At 52.7% G+C, this 5,011-nt stretch overlaps 1 long non-coding RNA gene across 1 annotated transcript; it reads right to left on the bottom strand.

The window, feature by feature from the left end:
* Window positions 1–4,479: 4,479 nt before the first annotated feature.
* On the bottom strand, window positions 4,480–5,011 carry LOC107158939. The gene is made up of 2 exons (XR_001505676.2): window positions 4,939–5,011; window positions 4,480–4,755 (listed from the first exon to the last, which is right to left on the bottom strand). It is a non-coding gene; the product is annotated as an uncharacterized LOC107158939 (long non-coding RNA).

Here is a 5,011-nt window from a genome sequence, read left to right as displayed (position 1 = left end):
GAGCTACCTCATTACATATTTGCAAGTATTCTAGAGTCTTAAAAAATGTGAAATTTGAAAGGCTGGGATTGTGGCTCAGTGGTAGGGCTCTCGCCTAACAAGGGCGGGACCCGAGTTAGATCCTCAACACCACATAAAAATAAAGGCATTGTGTTGTGTCCATCTACACCTAAAAAAGTAAATATTAAAAAAATATGAAATGCTTGTGTCTGAAGCATTTTGGTTATGGACATTCCACCTGCAGTGTAATGTAAAGTCCTGGGTTTGCAACCCTGGAAAGAAAAGAAAGAAAGAAAAAAACCATGATGCACATTTATGTCCTTTTTTACAAATGAGGGGTCGAGTTCCAAGCACAGTGCCAGGAGGGAGGAAGAGTCTGGTTGCTGAAAAGGAGCCCCAAGTCCAGAGGCTGTGGGCACACCAACCCTCACCTGCAGCCAGGGGTGGCTCCTCCTGCCTCCTGCAAACCCTCCCTCCTCAACTTGTCTAAAGCTGTCTCCAGCTCACCCCCACTGAGGTAGGTCAGGGCTTCACCCAGTCTTCAGGGCTGCCTGGGAGGGTGGAGACTGTACCCACACTGGTTCTCATCCAGAGACTGACTTTGGACCACTTGTTCTCACCCAGTGACTGACAGGAGACCCCTGGTTGTCACCCAGTGACTGACAGGAGACCCCTGGTTCTCATCCAGTGACTGACAGGAGACCCCTGGTTCTCATCCAATGATTGACAGGGGTCCTTGGTTCATATCCAGTGACTGACAAGGGAACCTTTTTTCTCATCCAGTGACTGACAGGGGACCCTCGTTCATATCCAGTGACTGACAGGGACCCCTGGTTCTCATCCAGTCACTGACAGGGACCCTGGTTCTCATTCAGTCACTGACAGGGGACGCCTGGTACTCATCTAGTGACTGACAGGGACCCCTAATTCTCATGCAGTGACTCTCAGGGGACCCTGGTTCATATCCAGTTTCTGACAGGGGACCACTGTTTCTCATCCAGTGACTGACAGGGGATCCTGGTTCATATCCAGGGACTGACAGGGGACCATGGTTCTAATACAGTGACTCACAGGGGACCCCTGGTTCTCATCCAGTAAGTGAGAGGGTACCCCTTGTTCTCATCCAGTGACTGACAGGGACACCTGGTTTCCATCCAGTGACTGACAGGGGACGCCTGGTTCTTAAACAGTGACTGAGAGTGGAACTCTTGTTCTCATGCAATGACTGAGAAAGTAACCCTGGTTCTCATCCAGTGAATGACAGGGGACACTGGTTCTCATCCAGTGACAGACAGGTTACTCCTGGTTCAAATCCAGCGACTGACAGGGACCCCTGTTTCTCAATTAGTGAATGACAGAGAACTACTGTTTCTCATCCAATGACTGACATGGGACCCTGTTTCATATCAGGTGATTGACAGTGGTCCCCTGGTTCTCATCCAGTTACAGACAGGGGACCCTGGTTTTCATCCAGTGATTGAGAGGGGACCCCTGGTTCTCATTCAGTTTTTGACAGGGGTCCTTGGTTCATATCCAGTGACTAACAGGAGACCCCAGGTTCTCAACCAGTGACTGACAGAGGATGCCTGGTTCTCATCCAGTGACTCACAGGGACACCTTGTTGTCATCCAGTGACTGACAGGGGAACCATGGTTCCCATTAAATGACTGACAGGGGACCATCATTCATATACAGTGAGTGACAGGGGACCTGGGTTCTCAACCAGTGACTGACAGGGAACACTGATTCATATCCAGTGAATCAAAAGGCAGGAAATAAAATGGTTTCTATTCCATAGACTAGAATTCCTGTTTTGTCATTCCAGAAGAGACTGGTTTCTGTTGAGGGAACACATCCAAAGGCCACCTGTGGGGGTCCTCTCTGTGGGAGGGCTGGGTGTGCTGAGGGTGCTTGTTTGCAGGTGGAGCTAAATCAGGTGGGATACAAAATACATCTTTGAAGTCACTTGGGGAAGGACAGAAGGAATGAGAAAAAAACAAAAACAACACCAACAAACCAACCTCAGATGCCTGGAGGAAGCCTTTGGTGGGTTTCTGGAGGGACGAGTGCATAGAGTATGAAGGGCGGGCCGTCTCCCACCCCAGCTGGACCCACCGTCAGTGAGGTCTGCGCTCACTAAGGGGGTGTGGAAATGGACTAGCTTTTACCCGGGATGTCACAAAATGCCCAGGTCTTGGGAGGCGCTGGCTGAGACCAGGGTTGGCCCGTGGCCGTCACATCCCGGGTTTCCATACCACCTTGCTGTCACCTGGGGAGCTCAGCGCTGCCCTCACCATTGCCTCCCCAGCAGCAGCAGCAGCAGCTCTCAGCCAGCCTGCCAGAAGAGGGAAGGCATCCTTCCTAAGGTACCGAGGGGGCACGGAGGCTCAGTAAGGGACCTGCACAGCAGAGGTGGGAGAGGACGCGCGGACCTCCACTGGTTCTCATCCAGCAACTGGCATAGGACTCTGTTTCTTATCCAGTGACTGACATGGGACCCTGGTTCTCATCCAGTGACTGACATGGGACACTGGTTCTCACCCAGTGACTGACATGGGACACTGGTTCTCACCCAGTGACAGACAGGGGAACCCTGGTTCTCATCCAGTGACTGACAGGGAACCTGGTTTTCATTCAGGGACTGAAAGGACCCCCTGGATCTCATCCAGTCAGTGAATGACAGGGGACCCTGGTTCTCATCCAGTGAGTGACAGGGGACCATGGTTCATATGCAGTGACTGACAGGGGACCACTTGTTCTCATACAATGACTGACAGGAAACCCTGGTTCTCATCTAGTGACTGACAGGGGACCCCTGATTATAATCCAGTGAGTGACAGGGGACTCTGGAGGCCAGCCTGGGCAACTTGGCCAGACCCTGTCCCAAAATAAAGAGGACTGGGGATGAAGCTCAGTGGCAGAGCCCCCTTGGTTTCTATGCCCAGTGCCTGGGGAAGCTGTGTGTGTGTGGGGGGGGCATTGGTGGGGATCCAGGGTGGGAGCCCTGGGGAGGAGTCAGGGACCTTGTGCTTCTGCCTCCAAAGTGCCCAGAGGGCAAACATTTGCCATACCCCAGTGCCTTCCCCTTGGTGGCACCAGGACTCCTGGGATGACTAATGGGCATCCAGGCTCACCCTGTTCTGCAGGGTCCTTTCCAACACACACAATCATCCTCACTTATACCCAGGAAAAAGCCCTCAATGACCCTGAACCACTGCTTTCTTACCAGGACTTGCAGGCTGGCCCATGACCTTACCCTGCCTTTTTCTTTTCTAGCTCCCATAGTGAGCTAATTCTTTTGTCTTTGATTCCTGGGATTGAGAAACATCTCCAGCCTTTTAGAGGTGGTCTGGCTAAATGGTCCATGTTGGCCTGAAATTGCTGCTGCCCTCCCTTGGTCTCTCCTAAGTCCCTAGAGGATTACAGGCTTGAGTACCTGCCCACCCTGCCCTAAGCTAATTCTTCACATGAAAATAAGTGTAGCATATTGAATGAGGGGTCAGTAGCGGGGGTAGAGCATACTTGTCTCAAGGACCCCACTCTGCTCCTCAACTAAGGGGGACAGGCAGGGATGAAATGGAATCTGTTTTCCCCTAGAGCCATTATTTCTGAATGCCCAGCTGTGACCCTTAACTCTAGCCTATTTTCAATATGCCTAATTTCTAGTGGCCTGTGTCCTCCCCTCCACGCCCCCCCATACTGGGTATTGAGCCAAGGGCTACTTAACCACTGAGCAACATCCCCAGCCCTTTTTTGTGTTTTATTTAGAGACAGGGTCTCTCTGAGTTCCTTAGCACCTCACCATTGCTGAGGCTGGCTTTGAACTCATGAACCTCCTGCCTCAGCCTCTGGAGCTGCTGGGATTACAGGCGTGCTCCACTGTGCCTGGCCCTTGACTGTGGGCTTTACTCCTGGCGGAAGTGATGGCTGCACTGCACAGGAAACACCCTGGAGCTTACAGCTGGGTCTGGAGGTGGACTCAGCTGTGGTCAGCTTCCACTGATGCACAGAGGCTGCCACGTGGGACTGTGGACAAGTCAGGAAGGGGACACTGAGATTGCTGCAGGCACAGTGACAGACCTCAGAAGAGAAGCTGCATTTGCTACTAGAGATGACACAGGATGGGGTGCCTGTGGGTGCATTTGGGAATCCTGTGGCCCTGGAATGCAGTGAATGACTTTTACTTCAAAAATGGCAGCACACCAGGTGCCTCCAGAGGGCGGAGCTTTGGTGTGATGATGGTCCCTGTTACAAATGTCCTGAAAACATGGGGAATAGTTGAGAGGAGGAACCACTGATAGGCAGCAGGTTGGGAACCTCCAGGGCCTTTATCAGAAGTTATCCACCAGAGCTCAAGGAGAACCCTGCCACCATCTCCAAGGCCAAGAGGGCCCCATCTCGGGCAGTTTTCCTGATTCCAAAAAACAAAACAAAACAAAACAAAAACACTCTGTGCATCAACGCACAGAACCAAAAAGCCCTTGTAGTAAATGACTCAAGTCTTTATTAATTAGCATCCTGTATTTAAAAAGACAAAGGAGGAAGCCTTCCCTGGGTGCACAGGAAGGACAGAGGTAGATGGGCTCAGGAAGCCTTCTGAGCACCGGGAGGCAACACCCTCCGGGAGTGCGCCTTCACCCAGGGGTGCTCCAGGACCTGAGCCAGGGGAAGCCGCTCTGAGGGCTGGTATCTCAGAAGCTTGGAGACCAAGTCCTGGGCCCCCTCGGGCATGGAGGGGGGAAACGTCACATCCACCTGATGAGGCCAAGGAGAAACAAGGGAAGTCTGGTTCATTTCTTTGCTCCATGTTCTCTGTGACTCTTCGAGGCACTCCTCGGGACCGTAGCAGGTGACCTCATGTGTGTGCCCCAGTCCCCCCAGGCTCAGCAGCTGCCCCCACCCAGCTCCCCGTGTATGCCCGCTGTGTGGCCATCCCACCTTGAGGATGCGCCTCTGGGTCTCGCTCTGAGAGGGGCTCTCAAAGGGTGGCCGTCCCACCAGCAGCTCGTAG

Source organism: Marmota marmota, unplaced genomic scaffold (genome assembly GCF_001458135.2).
Source record: "Marmota marmota marmota unplaced genomic scaffold, marMar, whole genome shotgun sequence".
Classification (NCBI taxonomy): domain Eukaryota; kingdom Metazoa; phylum Chordata; class Mammalia; order Rodentia; family Sciuridae; genus Marmota; species Marmota marmota.
This window is presented reverse-complemented; position numbering and strand designations above follow the sequence as displayed.